Here is a 26,002-nt window from a genome sequence, read left to right on the forward strand (position 1 = left end):
CTTTCCCTGAAATGTAGAAAAATGAATGGAACAATTTAGCCCCTATGGCCTTTAAGAGGATTTTGTGCCTCCTGTACTTGAAAATTGTGCTCAGCATAACGTTCTCTCTTCTATTTATATAGCTTATGTATGCTAGGGTTAGGGTTTGCCTGGAGCTGTTTTGGTTTAAGTTTGTACTTTAATTACATTCAAATGAATTTACTTTATTAAAAAAAAAAAGCAAATACTCGGAGGACAAATATATGCCTGTACACACACATACACTCCCCTTGACTCAGGCCTTCTCAGCTTTTTGATCACTGTTAACTAAATAAGTAACAAAGTCTTATGACAGTCACAAAATGTTAAACCTGAAATGGACACTTCTAAGTATCTTTCACAGCTTTCTTCACCTACACATAAGGAAACTGAGGTCCACAGAGGTAAGAAGGCGTGAGGTTAAATAAAGAACTGTAGATTAAAAAAAAAAAAAAAAAGGCTTCCTTCATTATTTACACTGGTTCTAACACTTAAAATTACCTCACAAGTACACATTTTACTTCCGTGACATATAAATGCTATAAAAGAGGTATTCTAATTGGAAGGAAAGCATATGTTTGTCAGTTTACCATCCGAGAAGCTCCCAAGTTGGTACTCACAGACTTTATCCGTCCCCTAGGCAAAAGAGATGGTTCCTCTAAGGGGAACCATGAGACTAGGAATAAAGCCTATCTAAAGAGTTTAAATAGCTAAACAAACACAAAACAGGTATAGAGAAAAACTGCAAAGGCTCTCTCAAAAGAGGGAGCAGCATTCATTCACTGAATTTTTCTTTTTTTTTAAATTAGCTTAAGGCTGATTAAGCTCTCAGAATTTACTACACAATCTTTAACACCAACTCTTCTGCTCTAACAGTCTACCTACTGGACATTCAGACATTTTGCGCTTCTTTCCAAAGCATGTTTACCCTAGATAGTTCCTTCTTGATGACAAAGGCATCTATCTCAGGCAGATTTAAATCAAATCCACAGCTTCACTTTAAAGTGATTAATACTTAATTTTCGACTTGAAACTTCCAACTTACTCTTAGGGAGCTGCACTGACAGTGACAGGTCAGACACAAGTAAGTTGGCTACATAGTTAAACTTTCTGTCAGTAAGACACAAATGAGTTGACTGTATGGGTACAATGTCTGGGGGTTCTTCCAATATGCCACTTTGAACTTGAGCAGAGAATCCAAATGAGTGAAACAGTGGTCACAAAAAAAGAGTAAGACGACACAGTATCTTGGCAACAGTAAATTCTGCTAACTTTATTCAAGTAAGTTTCGGTTGTTCTTGGCATACACAAACCCATTTTATAAGAACTAACCCGATCTGGGAAAACGTCCATTACATTTCTTTCGGTCCTTTCCCTTTTGCCATCCAGTCTTTGACCCTCGTAGCTATCATACACAAAACCCCTACTTCCAATTCTTCCTGTTATTTTCCCACACTCAGACTCAAACTCGGCAATGCTAAACTGTCCTCAAAGCATAATGTCTTAAATACACAGAGTTCACCTAAGTCTTTGCATATGACAGTCAAAGTATCCAAAGCAAAAACTCAAGCGTTTCTGAAGGGACCAGAGTCAGCAAATTGAGCGTACCCAATTTATACTTGAAAAAAAGGGGTTCACAGAAACTTCAAGTCATCTCTAAGAGACCTAACTTGACCCTATCATCAGAAATTATCATAAATTCAACCTAAATAATAGGTTTCTAGGGACACCAGCGAGTCGGTGGAGCCGTGGCCAGCACCCAGGCCTGAAGACTTCCAAGCCAGTTTTTCCACTGCGCCGGCAGCTCTTCTTCCCTAAAGTTGGAGGCAACTGTCGGCTCACAAGATGTGAGGGATAAATGGATTCTTAGGGATCATGATCTAAGTCTCCTTGTCTCACATGAGAGCAGGGGCACATCTCCCAAGTTCTTTCTGGTCCCACTGCTATCGCTGACAGCATTGGCTGGAGTTGGCCCAGGACTGCTGGGACGTCAAGGCCCGACTCCCTCCCGGCACGGTGGGACCTCGGCGTTTGACTGATCTCGTTTCCTAATAGACTGAAGAACCTGGAAGGCTGGGGGAGCCGGGGAAGGGGCTAGGACACTTAGAAACGCCACCTCCCGCCGAGGCCATGACTGCCCAGCCCTTTTCCAGCCACTGCCCAGGCCTCGGATGGGAAGAGAGACGCGGACCCCCAGGCGATCGCCCAAGCCGCACGGGGCGGCGCGCGCCCGAGGGGCCATGAGCTGTATCCCGCCACGAGTGGGGGGCCGGGCCGAGGACACGGAAATCGGAAAGATGGTACACGCTAGTTCTACAGCCCAATGAGCGAGAAGAAGGATGAGCAGGGGTCCCCAGGCCGCGGAAGGCTCAGGGTCCGTGACACACATACTCACTGCCGCGGCTGCGACCAGGAAGCACCAACCAGGAACCAAAACGCGTAGACGGACGGGGAGGGGCGAGGACAAATGAGGTAAGGGAGCCGCGTCCGCGCGGACTCGGGAAGAGGGGAGGCACTTCCGGGGAAAACACGGCTCTCGGCACTCGCCTTTCCGTTCCCGCCCACCATCGCCACCCTCCGGCTGTGTGTGCGCATGCGTAGCAACTGTTAACCCTTTCCCTTCCTCTCCGATCATCTTTTGCTTCGCCTTTGCTTTTTTAGTTCTTCCCTTTCCCGCCTTCTTTCGTATCTACCACGGGCCATACTTCGTTTAAACAAGCACGAAGAAGCTACTAGCTGCCTGGCACAAGCAGGGAGAGCTCCTGCGCTCTGTGGCCACAAGAAAACTACCACTCCCAAAATGCCTTTGGGCAAGTCTCCGGTCGGCACCGCCTCCTCCTCCCTCGTGCTCTGCGGACTGCTCTCTCTACGCCACGTGGCTCCGGAGCAGCGGAGGTTAGGGAAGGGGGCGAGGGCAGGCGCGGCGGGCGACTTGCGAGCGGAACAGGAGGACACAGGCGAGGTGAAAGCTTTTTAAGAGATCTGGCTCCTAGCTTCTTTTGTGGACTGGGTGATCTTAGGTTGTACCCTTAAGCCTATAGAAGATTCAGGTTGAACCTAACTCACCCTGGGGCGCTCCTACTTTTGTGGAATCCGAGGCAACAGATTTAACTCTTTGTGAACCTAGAGGAGCTGCTGCTGTCTGCCAAAGATTGGTGTTTACGCTGGCCCTTGGACCACAGGTTGTGCTGGAAGCTCCAGGCTTTGGTTCCTCTTCTCACAGCTTATTTCAGTTCTTGGTCATACTACACTCATGTGTGCAACTTTACAAATAACAAAACACCATAGCAGTTCATTGGCTCTTCACAGTAGTTCTGCAAGATATGCTTGCTTTTGATTCTTCTCGATCAGTTTAGAGCCAGGCAGCCCTCGAAAATGCTGGTAGGTGGTAAAATGTACAAGATTGGGCCAGCTGGTGGCATGGTGGTTAAGATGGCCAGATCCCAGGTGGTTCACTACCCAGTTGGAGTTGCAATTCAGTGGCTTGAAAAACACTCCAGGTTCGCAAGTGAGAACATCCCAAGAGAATAGAAAAAAGATTGTAGGGACCAGCAGTTAGTGTAATAGCTATGTCGCTGGACTCCCACGTAGTCTACCGCGGTTCTCGTCCGGAAGGGTGGCTTAAAACTCACGCCGGGCGCGTGTGCATGCGTGCCCAAGATCCCGAGAGGAGAATGGAGGAGAAGGGATTGCGGCATGGCCATCCTTTCCTGGGGGTGATGTCTCGCTTTCTGTCACTCTGTCTCTGTCTGTCTGGCGAGCACACACGCCCTATAGCAAAAAGAAAAAAGATTGTAGTGTGTCCACCACGCACGGACTGGTGGGGGGGCCACTTCCGGACTGTGGGGGGGGACACTCCTCTCTTTCCCCCCCTCCCTCTCTCTCTCTCTCTCTCTTCCCACCCCCCCTCTCTCTCTCTTTAGGGCACACTAACCCTGTAGCAAAATCTTGAAAATAAAAGTTATGTTTTAAAAAATAAAAAGTCTCTGGTCTTATAGAGCCAAGAGTCCAGTTGAAAAGACAATACAGATAATTTGTTATAGTCTTAAAAGTATGACCCAGGGGGAACCAGCAGTTAGCGTAATGGCTATGTCGCTGGACTCCCACGTAGTTGACCGCGGTTCGTGTCCCGGACCCGGTGGCTTAAAGCTCTCGCTGGGCGTGTGTGCGTGCGTGCCCAAGATCCCGAGAGGAGAATGGAGGAGAAGGGATTGCGGCGTGACCATCCTCCCTGGGGGGTGATTTCTTGCTTTCTCTGTCTCTCTCTGTCTTTTTCTGGTGAGTGCAAGTGCACTATAGGAAAAAAAATTGATTAAGATCACGACTAGGAAAAAGAAACGGGGTACTGTGAAAAGGTGAAATTGAAGAACACATTTTCATATGAGGAAGCAGGTATGTAAGTAATTCACAGAGCTTCCTGGATCATTTGTTTAGGTAATGTGTCTATAAAGTAAGAGTTGTGTTTTAAAGAACTATTGAGCTTTTATCAAGTGCCAGGCTTACTTCTATAAATGTATTATATATAATCTTTTAAATTTCAGTAATTCGGGTACCAGCAGATGGTGTGGTGGTTAAGGTGCTGGACACTTCCACATGGCCAGCCATGGTTTGAGTCCCAGACCTGGTGACTTGCTTTCTCACGTTCTCTCTCTCCCACCCTCTGGTCAAATAAAAAAATAAATAAAGTAAAAAATGGATGAATAAATAAAATTAAATAAATGATTCTTTAAAAAACATTTCAGTAATTCTTTCAGGTTGCTCTTTTAAATTCTCATTTCATACACACACACAAAATAAGGAAACAGATTTAGAGAGGTTAAGTTAGTGATCTGCTGAAGGCCACAAGTTTAGGAAATTCTCCTAATTGCCGTGCCCTAGCCTCCCAGTGTTTCCCATGTAGTTAACAAAGAGTACTCCTTTTCATGCTCAAAATGCCTTAGTCATTCCTTTCATGTTTATCTTAAAACTTAAGGGGTTTTGGATTGCATAAAAGGCACTTGTGAGCTACCTATCTGTTCACTGCCATGCTGCCTTTACAGAGGACAAGCCAACGCCTTTAAAGCCCTTCCTGTCCTTGTAACACCCCTAATCACTGTACTCTGCTTAAGTCCGGGGTCTTAAGGGAAACCTTCCAATTCAGCTAGACAGAAAGCCATTCTTTCTGGACTCCTTACACTTTGGGTAAATCTCCTGGCTGGATTGTAGACTCCCTAAAGGCAGGAGCTTTGGTATTTTATCTTTGTGTCTTCACTTGCTGTCGCAGTGCCTGGGAGATGGCAGAGCGCTCAATGAAAATGTAGGCACTAAGAAACTAGATTTAGATCCACCAGTTGTCAGTTCTGTGGGAGAACCCAACTAGCTCCATGGCATTAAGAAGGGTATAAAGAGACCCAGCAGATGGGGTGGAGATTAAGTCACTGGATCCCACAGGGCCAACTGTGCCCTTGGAGTCCTGGACCTGGTGGCTTGAAAATAACTCTTGGCCCATTTGTGTGTTTGCCCAAAGTCCTAAGAGGAGACTGGAGGAGAAGGTATTGAAGTGTAGCCTTTGGGGTGGTAATTTCTCACTTTCCCTCTGGTGAGCACATGTGCTCTATAGCAATAAATAAATAAATACAAATTAAATATGTAGATGAGTATAAAGAGCTACAAAATTCCCAAGGATACAGAGATCTCTGACTAAAAAGAGTAATGCAGATATTCATGCCCCATGCCTTTACATAGTGAATTCTCAGTTAGAAACTTTAGAAATCATGAGATCCAGTCTCCTAATGAGTAATGAAGAAACTGAAGCCAAAAAGGAAGAAATTTACCAAGAATCGTTAAGTCCAGACAAAGCTGTGTCTACAGTCCAGGTTCCTGTGTATCTTCTCAGCCACATACGTATTGCATTTATCTTTCCTCCCCTTCTCGAAATCAAGGGTGGCAGCATGCATAGGTATCCTGAAGCCTCTGGTAGAGAATGTTCTAAAGAGACCATTTATTTGAGGGAGGAAGCACCTGTTCTTCTCTGGCAGTGGCAGTACTACATCAAAAGTAGCAACTGTATTGGAATGAGGGACCAGGACAAAATAGAAGCTGCTGCAGAGGACCTGGAAGATGGGATAGAGGATTTGGCAAATGACCCATGTTACTCATCATCCTTCCCATTGCAAGAGAAAAGCTGCTTCCTTTTTTATTTTTTCCAATTTATGAGTAGCTCCTAGGACACCTGAGAACTAAGTAAGCATTTTGACTTATTAACAGTTGCTTTTCAATCAGTATTTGTTCACTTACTCTAATCTACACAACTGAGAAATGGTAGAGCTGGAATTCAAACCCAAGCTTTGTCTAAATCAAAAACTCATGCCCTTTTCTATGCCCACTGCTGCATTTGAAACTAAAATCCTGAGCTTGGAGGCTATGATGACCTGCTCCTGTCTCCACCCAGCACCTAGCCCAAGGCTGAGCACATAGTAGGATCACAGTGAATACCTGTGAATTGAGTGGGTTTGATATGAAAGGGTTGGTAAATGAAGTCCCAGGTGCAGTTACAAGTAGTGTGTAGGACAGCAGAGGAGGGGGCAGCTGGCTGCTCAGGGGAAATGGAGAAGCCTCCACAGAGGAGAATTGAATGGGACCTGGACAAATAAGCAGTCAGTAAGAGACCAAAAGTTCAGCGGGACCAGCAGTTGGTATAATGGCTATGTTGCTGGACTCCCATGTAATCAACCGTAGTTCGAGTCTCGGACCCAGTGGCTTAAACTCACGCCGGTCACGTGTGCATACATGCTCAAGATACTGAGAGGAGAACGGAGGAGAAGGGATTGCAGCATGGCCATCCCCCCTGGGGGGTGACTTCTCACTTTCTGTCTCTCTGTCTCTGTCTTTCTGGTAAGCACACACACCCTAGCGCAAAAACCTCTCAAAAAAAAAAAAAGTTCAGCATTTTAACAGCAAAGAACACTGAGAGGCAATTCACAAAACCAGAAATCCAAGCAATGAGCTATGATAAAGAGATACACAACATCGCTTACAATTTGCAAAATGGAAAGTATCTCGTACACAGTAGATGGGAATAAAAATTAGAAATGTGGTCGCTATCACCAGAGTCCAAGCGGCTACCATGCAGCTCCCATGCTATGCCATAGAGGACCTTCAAGCAGCATTGTACCTTCGAACCAAGAGTAGATGTCCGACTTATCCGAGAACAGCATCACACCAAAATACCAGTGGTAATAGAACGGTACAAGGGTGAGAAGCAGCTTCCTGTCTTGGATAAAACCAAGTTCCTGGTACCTATCATGTCAACATGAGTGAACTTATCTAGATAATTAGAAGGCACCTCCAGCTCAATGCTAATCAAGCCTTCTTCCTACTGGCGAATGGACAGCATGGCAAGTGTGCGCATGCCCATCTTCGAAGTATATGAAAGTGAAAGGGATGAAGATGGCTTCCTGTATATGCTCTATGCCTCCCAAGAGATGTTTGGAATGAAACCATCAGTGTAAGACAAGAAAGATGCACCTATTCTAAATTTTTAAAACCCTTACCAAGGAAAAAAGGGGATATTACCAACTGAGATTGATCAAGTTCATCTAGTCACAGATCATCAAAACAGTAGTGTTCCCACCTAGGAGTTTTAGGAAGTTGTTTTTTTATTTCAAGCAGAAAAATTGAGTTCCAAATGAGCACATTAAGCTTTGGAAAATGCTATTATTTAACCTAGACCATCTTGTTTTAAAACTTTAGAGGTTGGGATTGACAGGTGGCAGGGTGGTTGAGGGTGCTGGACTCCTACTTGGTTGACTGCAGTTTGAGTCCCAGACCTGGCAGCTTGCTTTCTTATTTTCCCTCTCTTTGTCCCTCTCTGGTCAAATTAAAATAAGTAAATAAAGTTAAATAAGATAATTCTAGAAAAATAAAAACTTTAGAAGTTTAAAAATAAAATACTTTGCATTCTTTTTTTTAACAAAAATTATTTTATTCAAATTATGTTTTCCAAAAGAGAGGGTTCTGTGCTAGTCGTCTTTGAAAGTTTTCATACCATTTCAGAACCACATTTGCTGGAATGAACATTTCAGATAGACTTGGTGTAATCTGGGCCTAAGAGACAGCAAACGATGAAGCAAAATTGTAGAAGTTGTCCAACATCTCTTGTGTGAATTGAGTAAACAAGTCAACAAAACAGCAGCATTGCCTACAGGAGTCTGCTGAGCCAGACTGTTCAGTAAATCCACTGAAATTTCAACCTGAGTAACAGATGGGATGGAGTTCGGACAATATTCATAGCTCCAAAGGGGTGTTTGTTTCCTTTTCCAGCCTCCCCATAACCAAGCAGCCGAACATGGTGGTGGCAGCTCCGCTCAGCCAGCAGGGACTTGAAGCTGGCAACTGGATATCCTGGGGATACTGCCCCAGCCGAGCCCTAGAAGCTTCCAGAAGTAGCGAGAGAGCACCTGCCCTTTCACTGCATAGCAGCTGAGCTAGAGATAGAAATGCCTTTGGCCCCTGTGACCTCTGACCCTCTCTTCCTAACCTGAACGCTCACTTTGCATTCTAAGTTGCCAATATAATAGACCTTAAGTTATTTTAATGTTCTTTTTTCCCCCAGTAGGAACTTGCATTTTGAGTGGGAGCTTAAAAGGCATGCAGAGCAATACTGAGTCTTGCTTCTGTGCAGAACTATCTTTTTATAGGTAATTTCTATTCAGCTAGAGAAATCTCCCTAAGAGAATCTTTAAGCATAAGGTGTCAAGTATAACCACTCCACACCCCCCAAACACATTTGCCATTGACAGTTGACACAAAAGCAGGAGAAACGGGGCAATAGAAGCAGCCAATAGTATACTGCTTCTCCAGGCTCCTGGTTGCTGACAGAAGTATACCAAAAGTCCACCTGCTTGCAGTGTTTGAAATGTTCTTATTTGTTCTCTAGACAGCTACATACAGACAAATAACACTGCTTGATAATTTCATTTTTGTCTAGCTTCTTAAAAGGCTCCAGAGGGAACCAGCAGTTAGCATAATGGCTATGTCGCTGGACTTCCACGTAGTCGACCGCGGTTCACGTCCCGGACCCGGTGGCTTAAAACTCACGCCAGGCACATGTGTGTGCGTGCCCAAGATCCCAGGAGGAGAATGGAGGAGAAGGGATTGCAGCGTGACCATCCCCCCTGGGGGGTGATTTCTAGTTTCCTGTCTCTAATGTCTCTCTCTGTCTCTCTGGCGCATGCACGAGCCCTATAGCAAAAATCTCTCCAAAAAAAAAAAAATGGCATTTCTTCCATCTGGGATTTTCTCTAAGATTTCAAACTAGTGCCTCCTTGGAAAATAAGTAATTTTATCAATATCATCCTTTAAGGCAGTGATAGCAACTACAGAATAGTAAAATTGAAAGCATTGAAATTCAGATGTACTCCCTTCTACCTTTTGACTTAAAGCTGCATTTTTTTAATGTTAAATATGTAGCTAAATTATCTTATTAAAAGGTTCTTATATTTTTAAGAGTAGTTATCACTGTAAGGTCAAACCATCAGATTTTCCCCTCTAAGTGCATGCCAGTTGTAAAGAAAACATAGCATAAGCAGACGGATGCTCTTTACAAACATTAATGTCAAGACTTAAACTCCAAATCCAACCTAGAATAAAAGACCAGTACTTCCTACCACCTGCATGAGGCTATTAGTATTTTTTTGGGAGTGTCACAGACTGATCAGAGTTACACAGTTTTAGACTGTATATGTAGCCAGTCACAGTTTGCCCTTGTGCGTGAAGACTTGAGTAGAATAACTTATTATTAAAGAGATTCCTGTCACACACACACACACACACACACAATGGAAATGTATGTTAAGAGAGCTATTCAATAGTATCTGTCAAAATTGTCTTAAATGTATGTTCAAAGACTGTGGTAGAAATAAATGGAAACAAATATTTATCCATAGGGAGCAAAATAAACAAAGACATCATAAAAAAAAAAAAAAAAACTACTACTTTGGGAGTAAATCTCTACAAGACAAATAGTTAAATGAAAAAAAGGCAAATTGTGGAGCAACAGGTGTATTAAATACTCTATGTTAAGAGTTTTCAAGGATTGATGTTTGTGCCTATATGTAGCTATGTGTGTATAATAAATGTACCAAAAAAATACTGGATGGATACCAAGACTGGTTATTTACCTTTTAGGAGGTGAGTGGGAGTAAAGGAAAATGAAAATGAAGGGGGAGCTTTATAGTATTATTTTATTAGAGGGTAAATATTAAAGTACCCTTCATGGGGAATGGTCACACCACAATCCTTTATTCATCCCTTCCTTTTCTCAGAATTTTTGGGCATGCGTGCACATGTACCTGGAATGTTTTTCAAGCTGTCAGTCTAAGATTCCAACTGCATAGGCAGCCATCTGGGATCCAGTTCACATAATCACCAGGCCAAGGGCTGGTCCAACAAGGGCTTCCACTTGTGTGAAGAGGAAGCAAGATGTGGTTCACTGAGAAGAACAGCACATTGTTCACTCTGTGGTATCCCTACCAGCAGTGCATAACCTGAAAATAACCATTAAAAAACTATCACGAAGACTATACTTTCAGAGATCATTTCTATAGTCTGTTACTAGAGAAGATTCTCTGATCATGTAGAGCAAGTTCTGAAGGGAGTGCTATACCCGGAAAACTAAAGTCAGACAAACAGAAATAAGAGTACAAAAAACAACCTAGAGAATGGCCAACTTAATAGTAAGGACAACTCTGGAAAGAAGAAGCAAAATATGTAAGAAACAAGAAATGGAAAATTATTTGTTGACAATAACACATATGTTGTCTCTCCTTGATTGAACCAATATACAGTGTATTCTGGATGGAAAATCTCATTTTGTGTACTGTAATGATGTATAATGAATGAATGTAAATAAATAAATTAAAAAAAAAAACTGTCAGGTGGGGCCAGCAGGTTAAATGGTGGTTAAAGGCACTGGACTCCCACATGGCCAACCGCAGTTCGAGTCCTGGACCTGGTGGGTTGCTTTCTCACTTTCTCTCCCTCTCTCTCTCTGTCTCTCTCTGACCAAACTGGAAAATAATAATAAAGTTAAATAAAATAATTATTAAAAAAAAAAAACTGTGAGTAAACTGAAATGTGGGGACATTCTACAGAGTATTTGACTTATCTCTTCAAAAGTGTCAGTGTCTGAGGGCTGAATGGTGCCACAACAGTAAAATAAGACACTTATAAAGCCAGCGTCCACGTGAAGGTTCCAGATTCAGGTCCAGAGATCACCCTGAGTACACCAGTTGCACACCTCCCTGAGATCCAGGGCTGGCTGAAAATGAGTGTGGACTGTGACATCACAATCTCTCTCTCACTCACAGAAGAAATGATTTTTTCCAGAAAGTGCCAATGTTAGGCCAACAGAAAGCGTAATGGTTAAGTTAGCTGGAACCCACTTGGCCAACTACACAATTCAATTCTCAGACTTGGCAACTTGGAAAATACATCAGGTACATGTATGTGTGTGCCTAAAACCTCAAAAGGAGAGAGAAATGGAGGAGGAGAGACTGCAGCATGACCATTCCTCATAGGGGATGCTTTCTCTCTTTTTCTTTCTCTCTTTCTCCAGCAAGCATACATGCCCTCTGACAAATTAAAAATAAAGTACCAGTGTCATGAAACACAAAGACTGAGAAACTGTTCTACATTAAAGGGAAGAAAAGAGACATGAAGTAGGCTATAGCTATATGTGATCTGAAATTTTATTTTGCCATATTATAACGATCTGCGGGACCGGCAGTCACTGGACTTCCACATAGTCGACTGTGGTTCGAGTTCCAGACCTGGTGGCTTAAATTCACACCGGGCGGGTGTGCGTGTGTGCCCAAGATCCTGAGAGGAGAATGGAGGAGCAGCAATTGTGGTGTGGCCACCCCCTGGGGGGGGTGATTTCTTGCTTTCTATCTGTCTCTCTCTGTCTTTCTGGTAAGCGCACACGCCCTGTAGTGATAACCTCTCCCCCCGCCCCCCCCAAAAAAGCAAACGATCTGCAAAATCCATTTTGTTTTTCATCCAGTGGTTATAGAACAATAAGAAAATCTAGGGCTGGCCCTGTGACACTGCTCAATGCTGTATCCTTATGGAAGATTGTGAATTGGTTCCTTTGGTTCCTATAAATGTCAGGTGCAAGTAACCATTATTCTAGCTGGCTAGGAAGGCTGGGAGAATTGAGATTAAGTACCCTGTTGAGAGTATTTCTATCCGTGTGTGTGTGTGTGCGTGTATGTAAAAGAAAAGGCACTGGACTCCCACATGTGCAATCTAAAAGAAAACAAAATCAGTAAATTTTTTTTTAAAAAAAAGAATAAGAACACCTAGAATCATGGCTAAGAGACATCATTTTGCAAAAGGGAAAGCTAAGACCCAAAACGGAGAAGGGATTTTTGTTGCCCAGCAAAAGTTGGTGTTAAAATTGGCCTCCTATCATTCTTTCTGTTGCCCCAAAGTTGGAAGAATCAAGCAAAAATAAAAGGCTGACAAGAGAAAGGACTGAATGTTACCCTGTAAGCTCTCCATATTTTTTCATTTGTCAAAAATACAGAGGTAATGTCTGTTTTCAAAGTAAACAATGCAGGGATCAGTGTGATTTTGGAAACTGTCGTCACTTAAAGTCAACACTTGACAACCGTTATGTGATACTCGATTTAGGCTTCTAGGTCTGAAGCAGCAATCAAGGTGATTCTCAGGAATTCTCAATGACATTGGTACCCATCTGGATTTGCTGAAAAGTTTAACATCCTCTTCTATTATTCATGATTCTGCAGTTCTTCAAATTGCAAGGTGATGGAGAGAGCAGGCAATTTTCAAGCAGACTATGAAATCATTCTTGAAAATTTGAACTTTCATATAGATGGCTTTTAATTTTTCCTGAAGGCTGCTTTAACTAATGAAATAATTCAGTGTAAAAATTATCTATATGTATGATAAATTAGACCATACAAATGATGGCATTCTCATTATAGTAAAATCCTAGGAATATGGAGCTTGTATTTCAAAGACTGTTCCCATTTGCTGTTATTCCTCCTTGGAACTGTATCCCTCAAGGCTTAGATCTAAGTGACTATATAATGAGCATTGACTAACGAAACTCTCGAGATTCTAATTTATTTAAGAATCATCAGATGCCATATAAGAAATCTTGAAGCATGTCATCAGTAATGTGCTGAGAAGCTACATATCCAAAACGCATGCCTTTATCTTAAACGTACAGAGCCCTGGATCCATAGATTCTAATGATAAAAGCACTCGTGCTCAGAGACACATCTTTTTTTTTTTTTTCTTTTGTCTATAGGGAGCATGCACTTGCCAGGAAGAGAGGCGCAGGGGGTGCGGGGAGAGTGAAAGTGAGAAAGCACCCTCCAGGGGAGATGACCACACAGCAATCACTTTTTCTCCATACTCCTCTTGGGATTTTGGGCACACCTGCACATGCACCTGGCATGTTTTTCAAGCCACTGGGTCTCGGACTCAAACCATGCAGCCAGCCTGTGGGATCCAGCTGCCTTAACCACCAAACCATCTGGCTAGCCCAAGACAGACCTTATTTAGATCTCATTTTAGGGAGATAGTTTCATTGCTTTGTCCCTCTGAGACCCCAGAATCATCTGGTTTTTAGTCTAGACATGTCTTCGTAACAATGGTAGTATAAATTATTTTACTCAGGATTTGACTAACGATAGAAAAAAAATGAGAATAATTTAGATTACACTCTCAATTAGGCCATATACAGTTTTGTTTTGTTTAGAGGTTTTTACCTTTGGGTGTGTGTGCTCTCTGGAGAGAGAGAGACAGAGACAGAGAAAGTGAGAAATCACCCCCCCAGGGGGGATGGCCATTCTGCAATCTTTTTTTTTTTTTTTTTTTTTTTGGAGAGGTTTTCGCTATAGGGCGCGTGCGCTCGCCAGACAGACAGAGAGAGACATAGAGACAGAAAGCAAGAAATCACCCCCCAGGGGGGATGGTCACACCACAATCCCTTCTCCATTCTCCTCTCGGGCTCTTGGGCACGCACGCACACGCGCCCGGCGTGAGTTCTAAGCCACCAGGTCCGGGACGCGAACCATGGTCGACTATGTGGGAGTCCAGCGACATAGCCATTACACTAACTGCTGGTTCCTGCCATTCTGCAATCTCTTCTCCTTCATTCTTCTCCCAGGAGTTTGGGCACACAGACACACGTGCCCAGCATGAGTTTCAAGCCACTGGGTCTGGGACTCAAACCATGATTGACCACATGAGAGTTCAGCAACGTAACCACTATCCATGTGCTGGCCCTGCCATATACAGTATGATACAGTAAACTTAAGCATACTTATACATAATATAGTTGTTTTTCATTTTTCCTTTTGGATCATTCATTGGTAGTGTATAGAAACACAGTTGGATTTTGTATGTTGATCTTATATGCTACAACTTTACTAAATTTACTTATTAGCTCTAGTAGATTTTTCTGTGTATATTCCTTGAGATTTCCTAATCATAGAATCTTGTCATCTGCAACTATATAGTTTACTTCTTCCTTTCCATCTGGAGAATATCCAAATAATGACAGTCTTTTTCTTTTTTCTTGCCAACATGCTCTAGCTAGGACTTTCAGAAAAATGTTGAATAGAGTGATGAACACATCTCCATATTGTTTCTATTCTATTTTCTTTTGTTAAGGTTTTTGCCATAGAACATATCTGCTCACTGGAGAAAAAAAGAGACAGTGAGAGGGAAAGTGATAAGTCACTGCCCCCCTCGCCCCCAGGCCTTCTCTTCCATTCTTTTCCCGGGATCTTAGACATGCATGCACACACATCCGGCGTGAGTTTCAAGCCACTGGATCCAGCATTTGAGCTGTGGTCACCCATGTGGGAGTCCAGTGACATAACTGCTGTGCCATCTGCTGGTCCCCCTATGTTCCTATTCATAGGGAGAAACTTTTCAGTCTTTCACTCTTGACCATAATGTCAACTGTAGGTTTATCATAAATGTTCTTTATCATGGTAACGAAATTCCCTTTGATGTTTATGATTTTTTTATCATGCTAAAATCTGCTACTGGACACTTCTAGTAAATTTTTTTACTTCAGTTATTGTGTTTTTCTGCTCTAGAATTTCTATTTGTCTCCTTTTTATCATTTCTGTCTTTATTTATATGCCCTACTTGTTTATGCATTGTTCCTTTGATCACCTTTAGTTCTTTGTGAGAGTTTCCTTCAGCTCTTTGAGCATGTTTAGACAGTTAAGTTTTTGCCTAGTGTTATATATTGAATTGTGTCCCCTTTCACATTCATGTGTTGAAACCCCCAGTATCTCGGGCATGACCCAATTTAGATGTGAGTTGGTTGGAAATATAGTTAAGATGAGTTCATTAGAGTGGGCCATAATCCAATATAAATAATGTCCTTAGAAAAAGAAGAAATGTAGGGGCCAGTAGGTGGCATGGTGGTTAAGGTGCTGGACTCCCACATGACTGACCGCGGTTTGAGTCACAGACCTGGTGACTTGTTTTCTCACTTTTCCTCTCACTCTCTGTCTCTGATAAAATTTCAGAAATTATAATGATAAATAAAATGAAATACATAATTCTAAAATAAAGAAAGAAAAAATTTGGACACAGCAACACACAGACACAGAAAGCACTATAAAGATAAAGGCTCAGCCAGCTGGCGGCATGATGGTTGAGGTGGCTGGATCCCATGCAACAGACTGAGCCATCTGAGTCCAGGACCAGCAGCTTAGGATAAATGCTGGGCATATAGACCTGTATTTCCAAAATTCTGAGAGGAGAGTGGAGGAGAAATATTGCAGGGGTCATTCCCCTTAGTGGGTGGGTTCTTTCTCTCTCTCTCTCTCTCTCTTTCTCTCTCTCTCCCCGAAGAGAGCATATGCCCTATTGCAAATTAAAGGGAAAAAATATAAAGGCAGAGGCTGGTTCCATGGTCCAAGAGTGATGTGTTGATCATGAGAAGCCAGATTCCACATGGGAACTATGGTTCCATGGTTCAGATCCCTGGCCTGGTCAGCCTGAAACACACCAGGCACGGATATGAGTGCCTAAGATCTGCTGAGCTAGAGGAAGGGTACCATGGCATGACCAGACCCCATAGAGGGTCCTCATCTCTCTCTCTCTGTTACGTCTCATGTTTAGGCTCACACACTGTCTCATGAATAAAAAATAAAATAAATAAATAAAAAGATGAAGGCAGAGACTGGGTAATGCTACCACACCACAGATTGCCTGCAAACCACCAGAAACTAGGTGAAAGGAATGAGGCAGATTCTCTCTTGCAACCCTCGGAAGGAAACAACCCTGCTGACAACCTGGATTTGATGTATATGTTACAGTGACAGAAAGTGTCTAGAAGAGTACTTCATCTAAGAAGTCAGTTGAAAGAGAGAGTGAGAGATTAGATTTTCAGGTTTTAGATAGTACAATTTTGAATTTCTATACCTTGTTACTAATGCATATTCATGCGACCAGCAGTTGGTGTAATGGCTATGTCGCTTGACTCCCATGTAGTCGACTAAGGTTCCAGTCCCAGACCCGGTGGCTTAAACTCAAGCCGGGCGCATGTGCGTGTGTGCCCAAGATCCGGAGAGGAAAATGGAGGAGAAGGGATTGTGGTGTGGCCATCCCCCCTGGGGGGGTGATTTCTCGCTTTTTGTTTCTCTGTCTCTGTCTTTCCGGCAAGCGCATGTGCCCTATAGCAAAAACCTCTCAAAAACACAAAAACAAAAACAAAAACAAACAAATGTGTATTCATGTTGTAACTTTTAAAGATCAATACTTTTTTTTTTTTTAATGTGCTATGTACTCACTGGAGAGTGACAGGGAACGAGAGAAAGAAAAAAAAAATGAGGAAGCACCTCCCGGGGGGATGACAACACTGTAATCCCTCTCCTATTCACTCCTCTTGGGATTTTGGGCATGCACGCACACGTACCTGCTGTATTTTTTCAAGGTGCTAGGTCAGGTACTTGAACCATGTAGTTGGCCATGTGGGATCCAGCTGCCTTATCCACCACCTAACTGACCCAATAGATGTTTTTAATTATTAAAATATCCTTTTTCATACAGATTTTTAAAAATCTACATAATTGACTCATTGCTATTCTTTCTGTGTTCTGAAGCCTCATAACACGTATTAAAATATCGGATACTTAGATGTGAATCCCAGACTGTGTAACTTCTCTGCCCAGATCCATTCTCCTGTACCTGGGAAAGCTTTCCTCTACGGACTGCATCAAGAAGTTTCTTGTCGGGGACCAGCAGGTGACGTGGTGGTTAAGGCGCTGGACACTCCCACATGGCTGACCAGGGTTTGAGTCCTAAATCTGGTGGCTTGCTTTCTCACTTCTTCTCTCTCACTCTCACCCTCTGTCTCTCTCTGGTCAAATTAAAAAATAAATGAATGAGTAAATTTTAAAAAAATAAGTTTCTTGTCTTTTTGCCTTCGTTGAGGTTGGATAGTAGGTATGGGCTTAGTTCAGGAAGTCAGGTTCTTTTTTTGGGGGAGAGATTTTTTCTCTAGGGCGCATGTGCTCGCTAAAGGGACAGATAGAAAGCAAGAAATCACCCTCCGGGGGGAAGGCCACTCTACAATCCTTTCTCCTCCATTCTCCTGTCAGGATCTTTGGCACATACACACATGCACCCGGCATGAATTTTAAGCTGCCATGTCCAGGACTCGAACCACAGTCAACTATGTGAGAGTCCAGCAACGTAACCATTACACCATCTGCTGACTCCCTCTCTGCTAGGGTCTCCATGAATTTGTGGTGCTCCTCCACAACCCCAGTTTCCGTCAGGTGGCCTTCTTGTCCATAGAGTCACTCCTCCTTGCCCTTTCACATCTAGGATTAGTGAATGAATCTTGTAATTGCCAGTCCTAAGATATTGTGCCATCCCCATTGTCTTTCCTAAGCCCTGATCACCCCTTTGTAAGTTGTCCCTTCATTAAATTCTCCTCAATAACTCATTTAGAATGTATTGTCTCTTAGGACAGCCCCATACCACGATGGTTAAGCACTGTGCATAGGGAGCTGGATTCCACATGGCCAACCATGTCCTGGGCCTGTGACTTGAAAAATATGCCTGGTATATGCCCCAAATCCTGACAATAGGAAGGAATGAGGGAAAGGGGATTACAGTATGACCGCACCCCATTGAGGATACTTTCTTTCTCTCTCTGGCAAGTGCGCATGCTCTCTGGCAATGAAAAATAAAATAAAAACAATCATAAAGATTAGACAAGAAGAAGAATGTACCATCTCTTTTCTGCTGCAACTCTTATTTAAAGACTTAACACTTAGTGAATGGTTATATCGCTCTGGTTTGAAATTAGCCTATAGTAGTCCAGTAAGACTCCAAGGCTAGAGGAGTTCCAACAATCACCTTGTAGTCTTTTCTGGCTTTTGAACATATATAAGTCCTGGACTGGGTATAGAGGTAGGTGCAGTGTGGTAGAAGTAAGGAAAAAAGCTCGTTACTTTATATGTGAGCTCTACACACCTGAGAAATAGGACTTGCCCAAACCATAAAATTCTTTATCTCCATCATTGAATTAAAGACTTAGACCTGGGACCAGCAGTTAGAGTAATGGCTATGTCCCTGAACTCCCATGTAGTCGACTGCAGTTCGAGTCCTGGACCCGGTGGCTTAAACTCACGCCATGCCCAAGATCCCAAGAGGAGAATGGAGGAGAAGGGATTGCAGCATGACCATCCCTCCTGGGGGGTGACTTTTCACTTTCTGTCTCTCTATCTCTCTGTCTTTCTGGCTAGTGCACGTACCCTATAGCAAAAACAAACAAACAAACGAACAACAACAACAACAAAAAACTCTCAAAAAAAGATTTGGGACTTTAGGGGCCAGCAGGTGGCATGGTAGTTAAGGCGCTAGATTCCACATGGCTGGTTGTGGTTTGAATCCTGGTCCTGGCAGTTTGAAAATCATACCAGGCATGTGAGAATGCATGCCCAAAATCCTGAGAGGAGAATAGAGAAGGGATTGTGGTGTGGTCAACCCCTCAGGGAGGGAGGATGATTTCCCACTTTCCCTCTCACTATCTCTCTCTGTCTCTCTACAGTGAGTGCACAAACCCTATGGAAAAACCTATAAAAACAAACAAACAAACAAACGAATGAACTTGAGACTTCAAGTGGGAACAAAAATAGTCTTTCAATGAAATACAAAAAGAAAAAAAAAATAGTCTTTCCACTTCTGCTCCTGATTCTTTTTTTTTTTTAAATTTTTTAAATTTTGGCGCCAGTCGCTGGACTCCCAAGTAGTCGACTGCAGTTCAAGTCCTGGACCCAGTGGCTTAAACTCAAGCGGGCGTGTGTGCGTGCATGTCCAAGATCCCGAGAGGAGAATAGAGAAGGGATTGTGGTGTGGCCATCCCCCCTGGGGGGTGATTTCTCGCTTTCTGTCTCTCTGTCTCTTTCTGTCTTTCTGGCGAGTGCACGCGCCCTATGGCAAAAACTTCTCAAAAAATAATAATAATAATAATTAACTTTATTTAGTTACTTATTTATTTTAATTTGACTATAGAAAAACAGAGTGAAAGAGTGAGAAAGCAAGCTGCCATATCTGGGACTTGAACCGCGGTCGACCTTGTTGGAGTCCAGCACCCTTAACCACCATACCACCTGCCAGCCCCCTTCTGCTCCTGATTCTGCACATCATCTATGGCGGATATCTGATTTAGCCCCTGACCTATGCATGCTAGGTGCTTGAACTTTGGGACTTCAGGCTACCCAGAATTTGAGGCTTGCCCAAACATTGATTCATAACTGTCGCCACCTTAAGGCCTTAGTGGACCTCTCCTCTCTTGGCCCAGGGAGAAATATGTGTTGACATTTTATATTAATATTAATATATTCATTTCCTAGGGTTTCTGTGACAAATTACCAAAAACTGGGTGGCTTCAAACAACAGAAATTAATTTTCTCACAAGAAGGCTAGAAGTTTAAGATTAAGATGTTGGCAGGTCTGATGTCTCCAGGGAAGAGTTCTTCCTTGCTTCTTCCTAGGTTCTGGAGGTTCTCAGAAATTCTTGGCATTCCTTCTATTAATAGATGCATCACTCCAGTCTCGGCCTCTGTCATCACATGATTTCCTTCTCCCACATGTCTATTTCCTACATAGAGGATTAAGGCTCACCATATCGTAAATAATTATATCTACAATGACCCTATTTCCAAGGAAGGTCACATTCTGAGATGCCAGGGGTGAGAACTTCAGCAAATCTTTCTGAGGGATACAATTTGATCTGCAACAATATGTATTTATCATTTTCAAGGAGTCACCTCTATCTCCCTGATTCACTGTAGTCCTGGAAGAGAAAATCCTACCTATAAAAAAATTTTTTTAGAACTTACCTAAGGAAAGCAATAGGTGAGCAGAAAATAAAAGACCCTGAACTAGAAGTTAAAGGACAGGACCATGGTGCCAGGAATGACATGATTTTACTGTGTGAACTCTCTCCAAGCCGCTCTCTGTACACTTCAGTTTCCTCATCTACAAAACAAGCCAGACTTAATGATTACCAAAACAGGTCCCATTGAGCTCTCAAATTCGAAGATTCTTCAACATATGCAACTATGTTAATAAATATTCTGCAAATGATATTGTCGGTTTGCTTAAACTGCCTCAGATTGCTTATGCTCAGGGTCTCTCTGGGCCCATGTTCAATCACTGTCTTGTTGTCTTTGAGATAGTTTAGTTGATTTGAAAACATTTAAGAGATTCACTAGCCTTAATTCCATATGTCAAATGTAAAGGCTCCATTTAAGGTTCCATAACTGGAGCTAGGTATTTCTCCTAATGGTTTTAAATCCTCTCATCTAACCTTGATTCCTCTTAGGAGACAGAGAAAGCAGCATGCCACTGGGTCAGAAGGTGAAGAAGGAGGCAGGCTGGTCCTATAGCGCAGCAGTTAAGAATGTGCAGAGGGTAATGATTACATTGCTGGACTTCCACATAGTCGACCATGGTTGGAGTCCCGGACTCTGCACCTTGAAACTCACACTGGGCACATGTGCGTGTGTGCCCAAAATCCCAAGAGGAGAATGGAGAAGAAGGAATTGCAGTGTAACCATCCTCCCAGGGGGTGATTTCTCATTTTCTGTTTCTCTCTGTCTCTCTGACAAGCATACACACCCTATAGAAAAATCTCTCTTTTTTTTTGGAGAGGTTTTGGCTATAGGGCGTGTGCGCTTGCCAGAAAGACAGAGACAGAAAGTGAGAAATCACCCCCCAGGGGGGATAGCCATGCCACAATCCCTTCTCCTCCATTCTCCTCTTGAGATCTTGGGCATGCGCACATACATGCCCGGTGTGAGTTTAAGTCACCAGGTCCGTGACTGAAACCACAGTTGATTACATGGGAGTCCAGCGACATAGCCATTATGCCAACTGCTGGTCCCTTTTTTTTTTTTAGAAAAATCTCTCTTAAAAAAAAAATATATATATATATATACATATACATGCACACATATACATACATACACAGAGGGAACCAGATCCCACATGGCCAACCACAGTTCAAATCCCAGCACCAGTGACTGGAAAAACATGCCGGGCATGTGTGTGTGGCGTCCAACATCCCAAGGGGCTGAGAGAAATAGAAGAAAAAGAATTACAGCATAACTGGGCCCCGTTGAGTGTTTCTCGCTCTTTCCGTCTCTCTTTCTCTCTCACAAACACACACACTCACACATTCACTCTGGCTGAAGAGGAAGCAGAGGGAGAAGGTAAAGACAAAGGGGAGGGAGGAGTTTGTTAACTGCATTGATTATATAAAGATGTTTATCAGTTATTATCTATAGCTATGAAAAAGTGGGGAGAAACTTTAAAAGTTTCATAACACAGGTCAATCCATGGCATGGTGATTAAGGTGACTGGATCCCATGTGGCCACCTGTGCGGTTCGAATCCTGGACATGGTACCTCAAGAAACATGCCAGGCATGTGTCCATGTCTCAAGTCCCCGGAGAACAGTGGAGAAGAAGGAATTGCAGCATGGCCGCCCTTCCTAGGGAGTGCTTTCTCACCTTCTCTCTCTTTTTCTCTCTGTCTCTTTCCAGCGAGTGCACATGCTTTATGGCAATTTTTAAAAAGAGTATCATAATACAAAAGTATAAGTATAGTACCAGTATACCTTAGAATAGTCTTAAGAAATGAAAGTGGCCATTATGAAGTCTATATTATAATATGAGAGCATTCCCATGAGAAAATTTTAGGGGCTGGATAGTGGCACAGTAGTTAAATACCATGCTCTGAGGTTGACCCATGTGGAAAAGTTTCAGATTCATATTAGATACCTCCCTGCATGCACTAGGCATATGTGTGCCCATAATCCAGGGCTGATTGTGGGTGGGTTGTGCTGTGAAGATCCCATTGGGGTGCTGCCTCTCTCTCTCTCTCTCTCTCTCACACACACACACACACACACACACACACTCATGGAAGAAAAAGATAAATAAAAAGAGAGAAAGTGCCCAGCAGGTGGTGTGGGGGTTGGGAATGGCTATACACCATAAGACCTACTGCATCGTTCCAGTCCTGGACCTGGAGGGTTGAAAAACACTCTGGGTGCATGTGCGTGCGTGTCCAAAATCCCAGTAGAGACTGGAGGAAAAGGAATTGCAGTGTGACCAATTGCCCTGGTGGTGATTTCTCATTCCCCCCTACCCCTGTCTCTATCTCTAGTGAGTGCATGCACTCTATTGCAAAAAAAAAAAAAATATAGGAAAGAGAAAGTTTAGAAAGCGTGTACACTTTTATTTGTACTATAATATCCATTGTGTGAGTTTATGCATTTGTACAAGAACTAGAATGATGTTCCATTAATTAAGCGAGTCTGGTTTGTTGGCACAACATCTGTATTGATGTTATAAGAACTTAGGCAAGGGACCAGAAGTTAGAGTAATGGCTATGTCGCTGGACTCCCAAGTAGTTGACCATGGTTCAAGTTTCGGACCCAGTGGCTTAAACTCACGCCGGGCGCATGTGCATGTGTGCCCAAGATCCCGAGAGGAGAATGGAGGAGAAAGGGATTGTGGTGTGGCCATCCCCTCTGGGGGGTGATTTTTCGCTTTCTGTCTCTCTGTCTCTCTCTGTCTTTCTGGCGAGCGCATGTGCTCTACGGCAAAAGCCTCACCAAAAAAAGAAAGGGGGAAAAAAAACCTAGGCAAAAAAATAGCACTATTACTATTATGAAAGTAAAGAAATTAAACATGAATGTTGTAAAGAAAAATAAAAACAGAAACAGTAACCTCTACATGTGATAGCGTCGATTTGGATTGTATATACTGTTTGAAAATGTATAAATCAGGCTAGCCCATAGTCTGGTGGTTAAGGTAGCTGAATCTCACATGGCCAACCATGCAGGTCAAATCCCAGACCCAGTGATCTGGGAAAAGTACCAGGCACCTGTGCATCCAAGCCTAAAATCCCAAAAGGAGGGAAAATGGAGAAGGGATTGTATTGTGACCATTCGCTATGGTGGGAAGGTGTTTTCTCCTACTCCTTTTCTTCTCTCTCTCTCTCTCTCTCTCTCTCTCTGGTGAGTGCATGCACCCTCTGGCAAAAATCTAAAAATAAATAAATAAAAATATACACATCAACTTTTCTATACACACTTTTATTCTCTTTTTCTTTGTCCTGTTTTTTCTCTTTTCCTTTTCCTTATACCTTCCCACTCCCTTCTCTCTTCTTGAGACATCCCTCCCTTATGGAATTCCCATTCCCAGTGATAGCTCATCAAAGAAGCACATTGCATAGCTGACATTATGTAATGCTTTGACATTTGGCATTCCCAAGGCATCACCCCACCCCTGATGCAGAATAAGTTGTCAGAGCATGAAATTGGTATTTTTACATATTCTTAATGTACAGATGTCAGTCTGAAAACCATTCACTAGTATTATGATTACTTTCTTTGTCTCATTTTCTTTCTATGCCAAGATCTGTTCTTGTGATTTCTTTTCTTTGGGGAGTTTCAAAGAGGGAAAACAAAACTTTAATAATCCAGTTTACTGATTCTGCCAAAAGGTAAAAGTAAACTTTTAAGTCTCTGACCATTTCTGGTGATGATCCTTCTGGTACAGGAGCAACGTTGTAAGAAGGACCAGGGGCAAGCTGGAAACACACTGTGAGGCCCACCTGATGGTGCCAGATTCCTCAGCATGTTCCAAATCAAACATCCTTGCAGTTTATAGTTTCATATTCTGTGTATCATTAGCCCAGGACTATAGGAGGAATAGCATATCCAAAAATTAATAACATTGTAGGAAATACTCAGGATTGGAACCAAAAGAAATTTAGAGATGGTTCAGTCTATCCTCCATGTACTCAGCAAGGTCCTTACAGGATCCTTGACAGAAGGGCCTCCACTCTCTGAAAACCTCTAATAACGGACATCTCATTCCCTCATGAAGCAACCCAGTTCATGTTGGAACAGCTGAAAAATACTGCCCATGATCCTTTTCCCCTTGTAATAATAGCACTAACTTCCTTGCAGGAGCTGCTACTTCTTCATCCCATGTGGTTCTGATGAGACAGCTAATCACAGGAGTATTCAGCCTCCCTGGCCACAGGGTAAATGTTGCTCCCTGGCTTGTTCACCCTCATCTCCATTGTTTGCCTTTGCCCCTCTGTCTCTGTATCCTAAGGGGCAGAGGGCTGACCTCTGTAGGCTGTAAGACCCAGGCTTGTCAGCTGAATTTTGATGGATTAACTTGCAAGAAGCATTCGCATAATATTGGAGAGTGATGAAAAGCCCAAGTACCCCACCACCTGGTAACCTGACCCCCTGGCTGCAGCTACTGCTTCCATGGCTTAGCTTTGGCTAGACAGATTTACCAGGGTTCCAACTTCTACTGGGTGACCCTAGCAACACCGCCTTCTCCCTTTGGCCCACTGACTTAGGGTTTGCAGTGCTTCTAGCTGTTGATAATAACTGGGTTGTTTCACTATTCTCATCTAGGCTTCTGAAACTCTTTCATCACCTATACATAACCAATAAATTCTCTCTATTAAATATTGTACTCAAGTGGTTTCTATTTCCTGATTGATCCTGACCAATCTAGTCGAGCATGTGACCCGAGCATGACGATCATAATGCCTATTTCTGGTCACAGTGATTGCTTAGCTCAGAATGCGCATGTGACTCAAGCTGGACCTATCAGAGTCCTTCTCTGGGGCTATATATACTCTTTCTTATGGGGGTCACTGAGCCTGGACAGGTTAAGACTGGAGTCTGCCGCCGTATGTCTACAGTGTCCATTTGCACAATGAGAGGAAAGCTAGCATACAGAGGAACCAGCAGGACATGGGAGACACCCAGTGACATCCTTCAAGTTCTTAGAGTCCCTGAAACTCCATCCTGAACTACTCATGTACATGCACCAATATAGTCTCTTTTTCCCTTAAGTTTTCTCTATTTGGGTTCTCATCATTTATAGCTCCCAAATTAGCCTATCGGCAATAGATTTAGTTAGTGGAAAAATATATCCCCAGGAAGCCCAGATCAGCTTCTCTAACCTCTCCGCAGTCAGCCTAGTTCTCCATTCTGGTCTTATAACATCCTTGGTCCCTACCCAACCTTTGTGTCTTTGCACCTCCACCATGAGCCTGGGCTACCCTATTTGCCCTCCCTGGCTCTGTTTATCTTGTCTCCCCTTCCCCATTGGCTGATGTCTCTGCTGGCTCCCATTGCCCACTCAGTACTCCCTAGACAAGCTTTCTAACTTGTCCTGACTCCTCTCCAATGTGAAATTGGCAAAAGTCTTTGGCCCCAGAGCTAGTCAGAAGCACTCCTGGCCCTCTCTATCAAAGAGGGAAATTTGATGGCTCTCCTTTTGCAGCCCTAAAGATAATGAATACAGTTTTTGTGTCCTCTTTACCTTCCAATTCCTCTCGGGACCTTAGAACTCCATGGCCTTCAATCATTCTTCACATTTTGA

The 26,002-nt window shown here is 43.0% G+C and overlaps 1 protein-coding gene and 3 pseudogenes across 2 annotated transcripts in view; 2 read left to right on the forward strand and 2 right to left on the reverse strand.

Annotated features, from left to right (window-relative positions):
- ZCCHC7 (zinc finger CCHC-type containing 7) overlaps positions 1-2,546 on the reverse strand; it is a 253,537-nt gene extending 250,991 nt beyond the window's left edge. Inside the window, exon 1 of one of the 2 annotated variants that reach the window (XM_006143744.3) lies at positions 2,414-2,546. The gene's annotated coding sequence lies outside the window, so the exon portion shown is untranslated. Of the gene's footprint in view, positions 1-2,409 lie in introns of both variants that reach the window. The other variant, XM_006143745.3, reaches the window with a different exon arrangement.
- A 272-nt stretch (positions 2,547-2,818) lies between these two features.
- LOC102494840 (microtubule-associated proteins 1A/1B light chain 3B pseudogene) lies at positions 2,819-7,508 on the forward strand (annotated as a pseudogene).
- A 481-nt stretch (positions 7,509-7,989) lies between these two features.
- On the reverse strand, positions 7,990-8,287 carry LOC106734393 (protein Hikeshi pseudogene; annotated as a pseudogene).
- A 2,286-nt stretch (positions 8,288-10,573) lies between these two features.
- Positions 10,574-10,682, forward strand: LOC114006961 (uncharacterized; annotated as a pseudogene).
- The last annotated feature ends 15,320 nt before the right edge of the window (positions 10,683-26,002 follow it).

Source organism: Tupaia chinensis, unplaced genomic scaffold (assembly GCF_000334495.1).
Source record: "Tupaia chinensis unplaced genomic scaffold, TupChi_1.0 Scaffold000104_1, whole genome shotgun sequence".
Taxonomy (NCBI): Eukaryota; Metazoa; Chordata; class Mammalia; order Scandentia; family Tupaiidae; genus Tupaia; species Tupaia belangeri.